Genomic DNA, 17,838 nt, shown 5'->3' with positions numbered 1-17,838 from the left:
AATAGTGGCAAGTTCTGTGAAAATCTCTATGGACTTTTTCCTTTATAAAGATCTTTTCGAAGAAGTTGCATTTTTAAGACTAGGTCTATGCCAAAGGAAGCCATAATACCTGGTAGTTTTATTATCAGAAAACATCAAATGTGAAAAAGATAAATACTGTACATTTGTACTGTATAAAAGCTTAGAGACAGAGAAACAAAAATCTCCATGGGTTAACTATTTCTGTTCTATTTTTGTTGGATAAGTTTAGCAATTTATAAATGGTCAATAACAGACATCATAACTAAGCCCAAAGAGAACAATATTCATTACTCAAGAGAATATCAAAAAGGAATAGTCTTGACTTGTACAAATCAACTAGTATAAATTACCTAAAACAATTCTCACATTCAATTTCTCCTTTTGTATGATTAACAGATAATACTTTCTCCTCAGGATTATTTAAAACTAAAAAAAATAAACAGAAGAAGCTGGAAGTATCTAAAGGATCAGATTGTTCAAATTACAATGGAATGCTCCTAGACATTCAAGTAATTACAGAGAATGATGACATTTAATTCTTTAACAACAATTTAGAATTTACTTCATCTCAGGTGATGTATTTACTGTTAGTTGCTCTTAAGATTCAAGTGCTGAATTGAAAACTTCTTCAACCTTTTGTGCTGTGCTGTGCCTCTGTGTTTTTCAGCTACCTTTAATGCAGAGGTGAATATGATAAGCTGTAATATGTGGTGTATGAAAACAGAGCTGGAAGGAGACAGTGTTTATACAGTGTATATAATCCATTCTTTCCATAAACAGCTAAAACAAAATGCTTTTTTGTCTTTATTGTTCTAGTACCTTTTACAAGTTGGCCTTAGTAACATGTTCAGCTCATTTCACCTTATTAAACACCTTGCATCTTACCTCTAACTGCTTTAATTCTTTTAATTGGAAATTCTCAGAACATCTCTAAATTGAATGCTGGGTGTTTTGATTTTTTTTTTTTGCTTCTTTTAGTCAGCCTGTTTCCTAAGGCAACACTTCTGGTTTATGAGGTTTTAATAGGAGTAATTTAAAGCTACCTCATAGTACTTTTAAAAGATGATAAATCCTTTACAAATATGAATAATGTTATTCAAACTTCAGAAGTTATTATACATGCCGTTGATTATTTTTTTTGTCAACTTCTTTAGTTCTCTGATTGTCTTTTTCAGTTTTGTAAGAAATTGCTTATATTACCGGTTTCTGTTAATTCTGCAATTAATACGAACCCTATGCTCACAGAATTTTTTTTTTCTAATATTACATCACTAGATGGGACATAAAACATTAGCAATTAAAAAGTTTATTAAAAAGTAGAATTTGGAAACTATTAAAGAAAAAAATTAAGATCAGTAAACATTAGTTTGCATGTTTTGTGTGTTTAATCTCTGGCATTTCAAGGTGAAAATCATACACCAATGTAAGGAAATACGAAGTAGATGCAACTTAATGTGTTCTGTAGGATATTGAAACTTGTTTGCTAAAATTATAAGACTTTAGATTTATAAACTATAATAGTTTTAATTGAAAAGTACCTTTTGAGTAAACAGTATAAGCTCTGACATCATGTATTTCTTTTTTGCAATCAAAACCAATACATCCTTTTTAATTAGAAATTCTTCCTTAAGAGAAGACTTCTGACTTTTTTCTATTGTTGGGGGGGGGGGGTATCTATACTAGGCATTCATGTGTGTGGGGATTAATGTTCATCTTTACTCTGAATAGGTATCTTGGATAATTATCTTTCTACTTATTTTCTCAAAAAGATTATGTTGGTTAAGTGACCATAGGCATCTAGGTTTACACTCTATCTTTCACAGTTTATTTATAACTTGCAGTTATAGACCTCTTAACTATTGTATGTGCAGCGATATCAGCTCAGATCACAGCAATTTATTATTATATTTCCCTTTCAGAAAACAGCATAGTGGAAAATTCGAGTACAGGAAGAATGAAATTAAGAAGCTGCCTTCCAGAGTTTGTACTTTATTGAAGAGTAGATCCCAGCCTTTGCCTATCATAATTTTACTGCTACACCCCAAATTCCTTGAAATTGTCTGAACACCTCTATTATTAACTACTAAATATAACTTATGATAAATTAATAAGCATAAAAGGCTATATTCTTCATACCTGTACTATAGACTTCTTAAAATTTTTATACAGGCTTGTATTTGTAGCCATACTGGTAAGATCTTCCAAGTATCTCCCAATAACATCTTGAGGAGATCTTCCAGGATATATCTCTCTTTTCCATTGTCTGTGCAGGAAGCAGTCCTTTGTCTGATTTGCTCAGAATTTCAAGGGATCCCAAACAAATAGTCATTTCACTTGTTCATCCATGACCTATCAAGTCTAAGTGAGCATATGTTGCACAGATGCTTTATGTATGCACAGTAAATCTGATGTATCTAAAACATGTCTAAACCTCAGCATTTTTGGACCCATAGTGTTTTCTGAACTCTAAGACAAAGCAAATTTTTGAACATGCCTTTTAAGATGTATTGTGGCAGCAAAAAAACCTAAGAAAAAAATAACAACTGTTTTGTATGGATATAAGTACAGACACCATGTACATCTAAAAGAAAATACTGAAACAAAGTTAAAAAAAAAAAAAGGCAAAATGTATTTTAGGTTATTATTATTTTGGGAATATAATGTCTTGTCACTGGCTAGTTGTTCAGAACATATATATAACTATAGGAAACAAAACAAAATGTGAAAGGGGAAGACAGATAGTCTGTAAACAATGGTGGTCTTACAGCAACCTTTCCTCAATCCTTTAGGTCACTGTTTGTCTGAAAGATTGATGACCAGTTGAGACACTTTCATGAAAGAAAAAACAACGACCCACCTTAAAAATATCTAAAGGCACTGCAAAAGATAAATAAGTAGATAAAATGCTGTTTTTCTGAGTTTGGTCGAAATGCCAAATTCAGATCAACGAACACATTCTTGCCTCAACTAAATGGAATGTTTACTGAGCCCTCTAGCAGGAACACTCTGGAAACTCAATTATTAATGAGATGTGGTAAATCTTTTGTGCCTGAAAACTCTCCATATTTAATTTACTGGTGCCTTCCTAATCCATCTTGCTGTACTAGCAAGGGAATAAATCCAATGATCTAAACAGTGTTTCTTCTCCACCTCTGATTTCTGTGCATCTGTGTTATTCATGCTGATGATCACTAAAGGGATTATCCATGAATCAACATCATATAAATATGCACAGATATAAATATCCATAAATGATAGGCTTATTTTTTTTGGAATGTGTTATATTTAATTCTTAATCAGTCAGTGAATAGGGAGGTTCACTAAAATTTAAACATGAATAGAAGTAAAATCATCGAAGGGTTTTTCTGTTTATTTTTTTGTTCTTTCTTGCTAATCACTCTAAAATCAATTTGCAATTTGACCATATTTCTTTTCTGAATCAAAGTAACAATTACGGATGGCTTACAGTGCTATGAGAAGGTATAAAGTTTCTGAACATTACAGCATGTATTGAATAAAACTGTGAAACTATTAATAGAGAATGCATATAAAATCATTTTTTTTTTTCAATGGCGTAAGATCAGAGAGTAAATATAACTTTTCCAGGATGTATTACCACACTTGGGGTAAGCTGGGACACTTAAGTGGGCTTGTCTTGGTGTATAAAATGAACAGAGCCGCAGGCTGAGTATTTTCAGTGAGGGTTCCTGTTTCTATAAATAGATTCTTCTGTCTACTTTTAATCATTAGAAGCTCATTCATCAGGACTTTCTTTTTTATGGAGGTGTTTGAAAAAAGTTGGGTAAGGATTGCAGTATGCCCAAATTACTATAGATTATTAATTTTTTTTGTACCAAAAAGGAATTTGTTGGGAGGAAAAAAAATGAAGTGCTTGAATTTTTTCTATATTGCAAATCTGGCTTACAAAACGCTACTCTCAGTAAAGTGGACCTTTAATAACTGGGAAATGCTTTGAAAGTGTATAATTTTTTTCTAAATCATTTCCGTGCCTGATAAAGTGGATTGTTCTCCTTGAATTTACTGTAAGAAAAGATTTTTTCACACGCTTATGTGTCTGTGGCCATTTTATGCCACCAATGCTGGTTAAAAGAAAAATCGCTTACAGGCATAGCATGAGGCATGGCAAATTGCTAGTAATTGCTAGGCACAACACCTTTTGCAAGAAGATAAAATGAAAAGGGAAAGAACAATGTAAAATATATAATAGAAGAAATTCCATTGCTATACAGCTGAATCCACTACAGTAGAAGTATTGTATTCCAAGAGATAGCTTTCAATTCTCAAACAACAGAATCCAATTTTGACAAACACAGAAATGAAACAATATTATTATAGTGTAATATTGTTTTCTATAAGCTATATGTGACACAGAATTTATGAAATCTTGTAAAAGCTATCTTGAAGGCTCATAAATACAAAACCGTAGTATTACAAAATATCTAATACTTGCTGGTCTTTATGGGTAAGTACCTAACTACACAACTAAGAAAGAAGTTTGGCATTCTGTATAACTCAAGGCTACAGGAAAGGTGTATTATATTTTCTTTTATGTGGTAATTTTAGGATCCTAACTAGAGCACTTCTGATATTACGGAGTAGAAGAGACACAAAACTGAAGACCAGAGATTTAGTTAAATGATTGAAAAAGCTTGAAAAATATTTTCAGAAAGCTACTATGCTACAGTTAATGTATATCTTTTCCTAAAAATTCTCTACTGGATGAACAGAATAAAGAATTTCAATTATTAATTTCATATGTATATAATTGTTTATATATATTTATATATATTATTTCATATTATATATAAAATATATATTTGACATATATTATTCAATATATGTCAAAATATTCAATTTTGACAACTCCAGGAAATCACAGCACAGCTTTGTATTTGTCAATGGCTTCACTTAAACATCCCCTAAAATGTAAACAGGAAAGATCTGTAGTATCAAGCTAAAAGGTACATGAGGAGGCAAACAACACATGACAAAAGAAGGGTAGTCATAGTTCTTCATAAGGAAGAAAAAAAACACCCATCGGTTTAGGTGACAAAAGGAATTCTAAGGGGACGTAAGCATTTGAAGTGGTTTTGTGCTGAACCCAAAGAAGTTACAGTCATTGTTCTAGTTGTATCAGTAACTGATCAGAACAAGAAGGAAAAGTGGTTATTTTTTCAAATTGTATTATCAGCTGAAGAATTAAGATTTTATTATAGAACTGACTTTGATTTCAGTCCTATAAATTATTTTTTTCCCCTGATTGTTCTACATAAGGGAACCTCAACAAAAGTAATTGCCCATTTGATGTAATATTACTAAAAACAGAGAAACAAATAGTTAAAACAAGATAATAGTTAAAAACAGTAATATTGGAGCTTTAAAGGGCTATTGAAAACATTGTCCAGCTTAGAATGTAATTCTTTATAGTTACGGTTTTATATCACACAAAATGTTATCCTATTAAATGAGACAGTATTGATCTTTAATAATAAGCATATATTCTTTGATGACATTTTTCTGTATTCATATGAAGCTGTGAGTTCATCATAGCATCTTTGTTCTGTATACATAAGAGGTTGCCAGCAGATAGGCAACACAGCAGAGTTATTTTGTGGATCGAAGTCTGAATTGCCTGCCTCGAAATTCAAGCAAAATATCGTAGAACACTGTCAGCTCATACACTGAGATTCCAGAATCCTTGCAAGGGTGGTACACTTGAATTACTACATAACTTCCCTGTTTCTGTCACAGAATTTGAAGTGTAATTCTATATTGAGTACATGCATGAAAGTACCTGATTGAACATTATTCAAGAAGAACCATTGAAACATTTATATAAAATGAAGTTTTGTTTCTAATATATAATGAGCTGCCCCTCAGAAGACTAGCAATTCAAAACTCTTTGTTCTTTTCAAGTGCTGTGCAGATTTTTTTAAGTGCATTTTAAATCAGTCACCACAGTTTTCACACGAACTGCAGTGATTCCTTTGCTCCTGGTCAGTCTGCCTCACTCCTCATAAATATCTTAAACTGTAGAAAGTACTTTGCACCTGCTGTTAGGCAGAGTGCATCTTTCTTACAAATAAAACCTTCTAAAATTATATTGTTATAGTCAGCTTCTGTAAATTAAGGTAGCTCTACTGGGCTGAAATTTTACAGATTTACAGCTGCTGAGGTTCTGGTCCTGTGGTTTCTCCAATAATTAGAGATATTCAGTCTGCAGAGATAGAGATCTCATTCTGCTTTCAAGAGTTTATTTGAATCTTTTATCTTCTTGTAACTTCAGAGTGCTCTTGACACATGGACCACAAACACAGCAACTTGAAACTCAGTGAAAATTGATAACGGTCTCCTATTTCACAATGATATTAAACATTGAACTAGTGTAACCTCACTAACAAATGTCTCTCAATTTCCATCTTTTCTTTTTAATTAATCTCTTCTCTACATGTAGAAACAACCAGTGGCAAATGCCTTAGACAAAGAAAAGCTATTAAGACAATAGATATCATTGGAAAAAAGACTTACAAGCTTTTGTGCAGTAGAAGTATTTTTAGAAAACTAAACATAAGAGATTAGGAGATGTAATTGACTGGAATGTGGGAGGTGTTCCTGTCCATTTTCTGTTTTTATTTCTCTTCTATTTCTTCTTTGATAATAAATCTAAATGAAAAGAAGCTTTCTGGTTCTACTAGTCTTCAGCTTATGTATACTGGTCACTGTGTAGTTAGCCTTTCAGCTGAATAATTATGAGCGTATACTTAACATTAACAGATGAGTGCTTTTTACTATATTTATAATTTAGTTTACTTTCCTGGTAGGACTACAGCTATTCCATCAGGAAGTAGGAACAACTATGAGAATCAATTCCATATAGAAACACATTAACATGTAAAATTCAAGATTGACTAGTACTTTATGTTATTACCCTTTTATATTTTTAGCATAAAAAAACTTTCTGCTTAAGAAGACACAAACTTCTCTAATCTCAAGAGACTAATAAATCATTTCTTAAAGTACACTGAGGAGTCTGAATTTGGCATCTGAAAAGAAGAAAAATTGCTTTGATTTTTTTATCCCTTTTGATCTTCTATTTCTGCTAGTATTTTTCATGTGCATTAAACAAACCCTTATTTCTCAGTGAAATGACAGTAATGAAATGTCCAGACATTTTTGAAAAGTAACACTGTTTCTATTTCACCTATCATCGATAGTAAGTGTATTGAGAATAGCAGGCAGGCAGAGCATTAAACTAGCTTAAAAATATATTAAGAAGATGTCAAAGAGCATAAAGGGGACATCAGGCTTCTGGAGCTATACACTAATAAACCCCAAAAGAAATGAGAGTATGGAAGACAAAAAACTCATTATTACAAAATTCATTTTAGCAGATGAGGAAATAAAGAGATTGGAATTTAGTAAGTACTAATAAATTGCTATGGGTGTAATTTGTGCATCAGAATAAGAACTGTGAAATCTTCGCCAGTCCCCTGACATGGATGTCTGTGTAAGATATAAGGAATAGATTTCCATATCTGTGAAATGCTGTGGAACTGAGTACAGCAGTACATCTTTGGGAAGGGTCAGTTCAAAGACAGTATCAATTCTGCCATACAAAATATTTGCAAAAGATCCTGTGCTCCCTTTTACCTCAGAGGAACTGAAGAAGACTTGCAGTAAGATATCCAAAATCTGTTGCCTTTTGGTATTTCTCTGCATGGAAGTATGTTTATTCAGGCTTTGCATGTGTTTTAGAGAATGTCTCTGAGATCAGGTTAGAGACACAAGTGTGAGTAATCAAGCTTTAGAGCTCTCCAGAGCAGAGTAGAAGGTGGTGTCTCCACACCAGGCCTGAGAGATGCCAGAATGCTGATGTGGAAGTAGGAAGGCAGTCAACACAGAGTTGACAGGCATCCAAAAGCACTGACAGACTGTGCTTCTGCTACTCTGAAGCTCTAGTATGTCATGATTTTTCCAAGCCATCCACTACACTCAAAGGCTCAAATACCTAAAGCATATTTTGTTGCACTTTTCACCGGGAAAAGGAGGTGGTGGAGAAGGAAATGAGGCTGTTATTAGGCCACTGTAAAACATGAAATTTTGCTATTAGTCCTTTGCTATAATTTCCTGGCTAATCATTAGAAGATTGCTATGCATTAAAGAAAAAAGACTACCAGAAATCCGAAACAAAACAGACCTCTTTTAAAAATTAAATTGAAGAGGAATATAAATTTGCAGAAAGTTTCTCTGTCACTTTGAGTAATAATGTTTGTGCTTGTATGTACTGCCAATTCATTTGCTGAAGTCAGAGTGTCTATAAGGATAGTATTGTGCATACAGAAAACATCTGCTCTAAAGCATGTTGATGTTTAGAAAACATTTGTAAAGATTTGCTCCCCACGGACCTCTGTAGTTAACTCCTTACTGACATGTGAAGTCCAGACTGCAAGATAGACCCTGACAGAACCAAAAGAAGTGTGGGAGTCCAATTACCTATGTTCTGTGTAATTACAGAATTTCAAAGTAATTATTACGGTATTGCCAGCTTTGATCATTCAGAATTTCTTTCAGGCCACCACCCCTATTGTATAAGTCTCAAAAATCTACAATCCCAGCGCTTTCAACATTGCATCTGCAAACAATCTTCCTTCCAAAAAAGGTTGCACTAGTGTGACTATGATTTTCATACAAAACTGCTTTTGAACAACTTTCAAGCCTGAATTAATAATACTTTTATTATTTGTTATTTAATATTGAAGTTTATAATAGTGCTAAAAAATCAGAAGATCACATAGATATAGAGCTCTTAAATTTGCTAATGAATTTACTGTAAGTATGCAACACTCTAATAGGAAAATAAAGAGTGAGGTAATACTAGATATGAGTTAAAATTCTGAATCTTGTCTTGGTCATAACAAAAATCTGGTGCTCTATTGTTACTGTGGAAATATAGATAAATTACTAAAATGGCCACCCTAAATCTGATATTCATGAGTAAAGGCAGAACCTGTTGCAGGATTTCTAAAATAAAAAATGTTCATTGAATCTGGAAGCTGTATGGCAAATCTCAGCCTAATTTGACTTCCACTTCCCTTTACAAGACTGAACTTTGAAATCATAATATAGAGAAGAAGAATTATAAATCTTTCTTTTGAACTTATAAAGGGTTAAATTACAATTTATTTTCTTTTTAGTTTGAGAGTCAAATGGCATAAAATAATTTTTCTGCCCTCCTCTATTATCAAAGTAAATTTCTGTTGTTTCTTCAACGGTATCATTTTCAGTCACATTCTAAAATAATTACTATCAAAATATCTCATTTTAATTTCTTCATCTTCATTCATTTACAACCCGAAAAGCTAATTGAAGTTTGATAAGTCTCATACCTCCAAATCAGAAACACAGAGAAAAGAAAAAAAACCACCTAATTTAGAAACTTGGATGTTATGATGAAGGGGAAAAATCATTCTGAAGTCCTTTCTACCCATGAAAAAAGCAGTAGAGTGTGTATTTAGACTTAAGTGGTTTTGTAGACTGAGCTTTGTCATATTGAGAGCGAAAGTACAGAACCACATTGAATGCTGATATCAAGTAAGTAGTCAAGGACAGCTTAAATCTACAGGACTATTTTTGATGGTCACTTAAATGTCAGGGAGGTAAGAAAAGCTCATTTATAGCACATAAAAATTTTTCATACTAAGTCATTATCTAACAAATTTAATTACTTAAATTTTAGTTTGACCCCTCTAACATTTTCTGTCAGTTATAGTTTTTTTGGTTCTTAATTGAACCATTCAAAATATCTTACATTCAATGAAATTTTCCTAGAATTACACCAGTTTCTTTCCATTCATGCCCTGCATTTTATTTTGGTGGAAAACTGAAATCACAACAATTTAAAGGGAAGGCCATCTAAAGCTAAGATTCTTCAGAGCTTCAAATTAGAAAGAGAAAACCACTCCCAGATGTAACCCTAGAGGGACAAAATCATGTATTATAACTGGCAGTGAATCATTTTGCTGATAATTAATATCTGACGTACTGTTTTATTATATTTGACATATGTAGCTCATTCACTACCTACCAAACTACCATTGCTATACTACAGTGAGAACAAAGAGAAAATTATTTTAATTTCAAATATTCCATTGGAAAAAAATATACGTTGTAAATTCATACAAAGTTTTGACAGAAATCATGCAGGGTTATACAAGAAGAACAAATTGCTGTGTATTTCTTTGAAAATATTTCATTAAATTGTAACAAGCCCATATCAACTAGTTTATCTTCGTATGATAACTGCTATTATTCACATGACAAATACCAGGAAAGAGACTGCTGAGTTATTAACACTTTGAAGATAGATTTATTAAGAATATGCAAAAAAGGCCCAGGAAAAGCGCATTTTGCACATCTGAGAGCTTTTTTGCAGTCATGATACTCTAACGTCATTCAGCCCCCTCAGGTAAAGGTCTTCTCCCACCGCATCACTGTCCATTTACCATTCCTTGCATTTATGTAATGGCTCTCTTACTCACTTCTAACTCCTACAAGCTTTTGTTCTGCAGAGCTATAGGTTTCCAGCCTCACAGGAACACCGTTCATTGAGTGACCCCAGGCAAATGTCTTCTCCCACTGCCTTTGTAATGGCATTCAGTTCTTTTGCAATGAGCTCATTTGCTTAGATTATCAGGTACAAATTTAGAAGTCTATACCTCCTCATTTGAAAAAAAATAACCAACAAAAACTGATGAAAATTAATTTGCTTCTTGGCTGATTTAATTTTGCTATGATTTATCCTCACAGTACTTTCATTTACCCCTTAGTTATCAAAGACAATCTAAATAATAGAAAAGTCTGCCTCTCATCGCAAGTCAGTGTGTGTTATGCAAAGGCATATGCAAGGCAGCCCACCTACTGAGATAAATATGTAGGTGTTTTATAATGAAAATTTTCTGAAGTCCTCTTTGAATGTCAGTTAAGAGTCACAGAAAAAGGAGACTGCAGTAAACCAGTAAAACTTTTCCAGGGCAAATAAGCATACTTCTATAACAGGCCCATAAGCAGGAGTCAGACGTGTGGATAGAGATGGTGTTGTCATTGCAGCTGAGCTGGGTTGTGAGACTGTTTTCCTAGGCTGTTACTATCTTTATTCTTGTCTTATAACAAAAGAATAATCTATTGCTTTGCCAAAATAACTATGTATGTGCAGCCACTCTCTCTTCCGGTTCAATCAGTTTCAGACTGATTCATCAACCTAGTGTGAATATTTTAACAATACTTATTTGGCTTTTAAATATTATAATTTTGATAGAAATAGATCAGGGAGCAATTACATGGATAGTTATGCTGAGATATGATCACATCTGGATAAAAGACAGCACCAACCTAAGGGTAAATAGAGCTGTTAACTTTTTAATATATTTTGGCTGTAACCACTCTAGAACAATACGGCTGATATTAACACACAGCTCTGCCAGAACAGTTCACCAGTATTATTAATCCTGTGAGGCAAAGTCCCTTTATCCACTTATTAACCAAAATTCTTACCCTGCACAATCAAGTAGCTAATTCATAGGTAAGCCTCGGAGTCCAAAATTGCCTATATAACCCAGTAAGCCATAAATACATGTAATTATCCAAAGTGCAAAAACATAAACCTTTATGGAAAATAACAGTCTTTGAACTTCATGCAACACTGCAAAATGAATAATACTCTCACGCTAATCTCAAATTCAGCTATTGTTTTATGGCCACCAAGATTTAAAGACAGAAGTATCTTCATGGAAATATGAAACTGTTAGGAGGAAGTTTACATTTGCCTAACTATACTCTCTATGAGTATGATGATACTGTCTTCTTTCCAGAACCATCACAACGTACAGACATGGAAGACTGATCAAAATCATCCTTCTAGCAAGATGTGGCCACAATTGATTTTTCAAAGCAAAGAGCTAAGACCATCTTTTTTCCCTTAAAAACAGGAGCAGGAATACCCTTTATCTATAAATGATCAACATGTAAATGTGGATGTCAAATGGTAGGCTGATGAAGAAATTATATTTAAAAAAAATGAGATGTGTTTACACTTTGTGAATTAGCTCTAAAGGATTCATGAAGTGATTTTTCTCCCTTTGTTGCACTTTTAATTGTTACTGTCTACTCATTTTGAGCAACAGGCATTTAATTGTATTTTCATCTAGCCAGCTCATAGAATACAGGGCAAAGAAAGGTCTAACCAGCTACAAAGAATACTACTTTTTTCTTTTTTTAGGAAACATTTTTAGAATCCTATGAATTTTTGAGTAATTCAGATTTTATCATGAACATGTAATGATAGTAGCTTTCTTTTTTACAGAATAGGGGTTTCTACGTTAATCTAGCCCATGTGAAATCAAACCAGTGCTCTGATTTGGATAACATTTAAAGTAAATCATCCAGAGAGAAAGTAATTATAAGAAGCCTCTGAATTAGTGCATGAACCTGAGATACTTTTATTTTCCTGTAATGCTGAACCTAAGGTGAACCTAAGGTTAACCTAAGATTAAGTTGTGGATGTTCAGATATTCAGTAACTGTATTGTTAAATTCACCTGTCTGTATTGAGGTTACTGGATAAGGTGCTGCAGCTGACAATGTTGACTTTCTTCTTTCACTTTCTGCATCAATAACAGATTAAGAAAATATATTAATTGTAGAACAACATAATGATATATTTCTTTATAGCATTGAAGTACTTTTGTAATAAAATGTGCAATACAAAAATGCTATCTGTGGAATATATTTTAATCAATAATAATACATAGTGATTACATAGCGTAATAATTTTTTATTCCATTTTAAATCGTTGACTGTTTTTAACAACAAAAAAAAAAAAATCAGTAAGTTTTTGTGAAAATTTTAAAAGAGCTGGAACTTTCCTTTTGTTATCAAGGTTATCAGTGTCCATGGCTTTTATTAGCATGATCAAAGACTTTACACTTATTTCCTTTGAAGCGTTTTTCATATAAGAAAAAGCTGTCCACAACCACATTCGAAACTATGATATAGTGGAAGTGGCTGAGCATGCAAATTTTCAAGACTTGCTACCACCGCAGGTGTTAAATCCACGGTATGTGTTGGGCACTTCAAGCAGAGCAGACGTGTTAGTTGGACACCAGCGAGGCAAGAGGCAGCTTCCCAAATCTTTTACAAATCTAAGCTTTCATTCAGTAATGATTATGTCTCCAAATCAGTTCAGCTATCCGTAGTGGTTTCCAAGTGAATAAAATATAAGGTAGAATATTTTTTTTTTAAAGAAAATTGTCTTGAAATTTAGTGAAGCCGTGATGTCCTGTTTTTAGCTCCAGACACTGCAAACTGTTTATTTCTCCCTTGTTTCCTATTTTTGCCACAGATAAATGATCCTGCTAGATTAATTTCTGGGTCCTTGACCTTGTTTTAGTTGATAGAATGGAATATTCCCTCTCCTGCTGAGTTTCCGCTAGCTTTGTGTGTGACTTCTGCATTTTAGCCATTCCCAATCTGTTCTCATTATTGATACAATTTTGTTTATTACAATTTCTCAGCAATTTATATTGCTGTCTATTGACCGGGAGTGGTATAAAGAGTTAGGATTTTGAAGCTGGCTAGGGAAAAGACCAAGACTTGCTTGCATATATCAACAGGAAAAATAAATACAGATGATTAAAAGTCTTCCTCATTTTATTAAAGTGGATGGAAATTGTTCTTGATATGTGAATACCCTCTCTTATCCCAGAATAACAAGGTACCTCACTTCTCAGAAGTTCCTAAGTATGATTTCAAAGACAGGAGTTCAAAGGGAGCTGAATTTATTTCTGAACTGTGTATAAAACAAAATCCTGTCAGGGTGAGATAGAGCTCTAGAGTTCACGTTAAAGAAAATGCCATATCATGGGGAAGGGAGGGGGGAGTGAGCGAGCAGCTGCATGGTGCTTAGTTGCCAACTGGTGTTAAACCACAACACATGTGGTACTGGTGCAGCAAGCCCATCCAGCAGCTCCATTTTCAGTGAGATCTTGCACTCTTCAATATTTGCAGCCCAGTTCAGCTGCACAGGTAAGATGAATGCATGGGATGGGTCATTCACTAAAGAGGTAGTATTCCAGCCTTTCACTTAGCACTGCTAAATAATCTTGAAACTGGTTTTTGAAGCTGATGAATTAATGACATTTCATATGGCTTTTTGGTGACAAAGATATCTTTTTCTTACTCTGGAAGCACCCACACTGATTTTATTTTTTATTTTTTTTTTTGGTCAGCATTCTCCGAGCATCCTCCTCAGTAATCAGTTTCCAGGAAAGCATCTGTTAAACACTGAAACAGAAGTTTCTGGCATCATCCATTTTCTCTTTCATGACCAGACTATGTACTCTGGCGTAAGCTGTGTGGTACAGCCTGAGCATAAATAAAAATAAGTATCTTTGTAGCCCACTTAGATGCTACTGCTTTGCAAAGGCAGATTACAATACACAGACCAAAGCCAACTTTGCAAAACAGTGTGTTTATTTCAAGACTTTTTCATTTTGTAGTTGGTAGATTATCCACATCTAAGCAAGTGAAGGTGACTATGTTTTCTTTTGCTATCGTCTAACAATTTTGCTTTCTACACTATACATGTTTTTTTAACTAGGGCATCAGTAATGCTCATCCCAAACAGTGGTTTTAATGACTAAATGCCACTGTATGCTTTAACTGTAAAGTTAAAGTCACTGGTAAACTGACAACTCTCTCTTTTTAATGTCATTTTAGTATAAGAAAAAATCTAATTAAAAGTAGTAATGCATCATTAATATGTTTCTCTTTAACTAGAGCCTGGGATTTGAAGCTGAAAGCTGATTTTGAAGCTGTCTTTTAGCTAATTTCTCCCCTTTCTTCTTTTCCCAGTTTGTGGTGGGAAACAGAAATGCATCTGGGCATAAAATCATTCTACCATACATTTAATCTTTTATACAAAGCATCATGCGGTGATCCTTTACTCCAAGTGAAATTAATGAAGTGTGGGCTGCCTACAGCCGCTGCCCAAAGGAGATATCCATGCAATGGCTGTGGAGGTGCTGGGAAACTGGAGTCACTTGGGCTATATCTGGTGGCTCAGGAGAACTTTGTTCTAGGGAGTTTGGGGTCCTGTGCAAAGCAAAGGAGCCTTGGGATCTGCTGATGGAGGGACTTTGTAAGCAATAGCCCAATCCTGCTGCTCTAGCAAAGGAGATGGTAACCCCATGGAGGGAAAAAGATTTGACTTTGTAACGGATGAATATTCAAACTGCTGTAATGTTTTTGGCTGTGTGTCAGGCTCAGACAAGGCCTGAAATTTTTAATACAAGTTCAGATTATTATGATGTTAAACCCAGTAGTCTAAACTGTAGAGACGAGGAGTGGAGATTGTAATGGATAGATGTTCAGACTGTTGTAACCTTTTCAGTTTTGTGTTTTGCAGGAGGGCAAGGGGTAAAGTTTGTAACAGCTACATGATACACAAACTTTTTCTTTAATAACATTAGCCTCAGTAACCTTTGCATGGAGGAGGGATGGAGTTTTACTGGATGTATAAACATGGTCTTACAATGTCGACCCTATGGTCCAGATGAAGGGGCAGGGTTTGTAATGTATGCATGCTAAGGCTGAGATGATGTTAAACTTTATAATGGTGTACATTCACAGTGTTTTGCAGAAGCAAGGGGTGAAATGTGTTAGGCATAACTGTCAGGGTCTTGGCAGCAGTGGGCTGCTAGGTACCCTGTGTGGAAGGAAGCTGTGTTCTTCCCTGTGCCAGATCTAGACAGCTCTGACATGGATAGAATGATACATTTTATTCTAAAACTGCCACCAGCCAGAGAAGAACATGGTGCCTCTGCTCAGACTTTTTTCAGAAAGGGCAGAAGACATCAAGAGGCACAAAGGAGGCATATGAAAAGAGATATTGTGGAACAGCTGGAGGCACAGTCATGGAAAAAAATTGCACTGCTGTGGGGGACTGCAGCCCTTGGAGGATCCACACCAGGGCAGGGGACCAGTAAGAAGCAAGAATCAATTGAGGAAAATTAGTAAAAAGCAAGAAATGGAAGAAATAAATCATTATGCGCTGACCCCAACCTCCTAGGCTGCTCACCACCTCATCAAGGGAATTGGGAGGGACAGAGAGTAACATATGGTGAACAAGTGAAGCCAAGACATGGAAGAGGGGATGAAAGGTGTTTGCTTAAATGTCTAATTTTAATTTTTGCCTTCTCTCTTTTTTTTTTCCCCAACACATATATCAATAATTAAAAATATATCTAACAATAACTTACATTAAATGCTCTGGGTTGAGGTTGAACACTCAACAGAATTTGCAAATAAGGACTTCAAACAATCTCCAGCTATAAAAACAATTAACACAACATCCATATATGGTGCCTTTCAGTGTTAGACTAAAATTTTCAGAAGAGTTCAGACTCTTATATCAGCTTTCCATTTTGTCTTTTCTAATTCAGATTCAATTTGGCTTTTCAAAAGTTGCCTAATATTCACTGGTTCATTTTGGTACATATCACTTTCAAGCAACCATACATTACTTAAGAATTTAAAACTACTTAAGTGGATAACTTATGGCCATGTTGATTCGAATTCCTTTCCTCTATTATCAGAGACATGAATCTAGGCAAGAAAGCTAGCTTCAGGGAAAGAAAAAAAAGAAAAAGAAAGATAAAAAATGGTAAGACAAACAAGATAATTTCATCGTGAGTGACCTGAAAAGTTCAAATTTTAAACCAACCCAGATTCATTCTTTAACAGAAGCAAATATTTCCTTTTATTATACAGAAATGTTCTTTTAGAGGGGCACTTATACAACCTTTTAGAATTAATTAAACTCCTTTAACTGTTTAACTATTACACCATCAGAGAATGTAAAAAAAAATCTCTAAAATAGCATAATCCAATCTAAAAATGGAAAAATATAAACAAAAGGGGACTTACTGTGTGTACAGAGAAGTGGCTTACATGAAACCTTAATTCCAATTGGCTTAATTCTTGAATGAAAAAGTTTCATTAATAAAACGCATTTCCCTAATGCTCAGAGTAATTCAAATCAAAGCATTCAAATTTGCCATATCAGGCAGGACATTTAGGTAACTGGACTTTGCACAGTCAGTCAGTGCTCTGTGTTCAAACTTCACTATCTTCAAAGGAACATTATAAGGATTAATAGATAATTTTTGTACAGTGTTCAGTAATGTGTTAGCGGTGAGAAACATTAGTTAGTGCTATTTTGCCTAAGTAAATTGTTAAATTAAAATATATCAGTTACACCACAGATGCAGTTTTAGAGTCTTGAAAAACCTGTACATATTTGCAAGAGATAACATGAGATTTTGCTCCTTAGAATTGCCCTCATGGAAGAACAGTCACTAATTCCCTGCTAAGAGACTCAGTTTTCTTTCTGGCTCTAAGCCCAAGCTGCTCTAAAGAGTCCAGGATATAAGAAAAGGAAAAACTAGTGCCACACTTCTCAGGCCTCTCACTTGTGACAGTGCTAGGCAGCCAAATATGACTTTATACCAGAAGTTAATAAAAATGACACAAATTACCCCAGGAATTTTTAGACATTTAGAGCCAGAAGACCTTAACACTTGCATGTTACATTTAATTTTAAGACATCAGAGTTAGAATGCTACACTATTTCATTGGCATATTTCCATTGAAAATATGTATTTTAAGAACAGTTACCTCTTGGTTTTGTGCCTGATTCTTAACACTCAATAGTTACCCATAAAATTACTGCAAGAAAAGCCTA

Source organism: Strigops habroptila, chromosome 7, assembly GCF_004027225.2.
Source record: "Strigops habroptila isolate Jane chromosome 7, bStrHab1.2.pri, whole genome shotgun sequence".
Lineage (NCBI taxonomy): Eukaryota > Metazoa > Chordata > Aves > Psittaciformes > Psittacidae > Strigops > Strigops habroptila.
The sequence above is the reverse complement of the archived record's forward strand: the minus strand, read 5'-3'. Positions refer to the sequence as shown.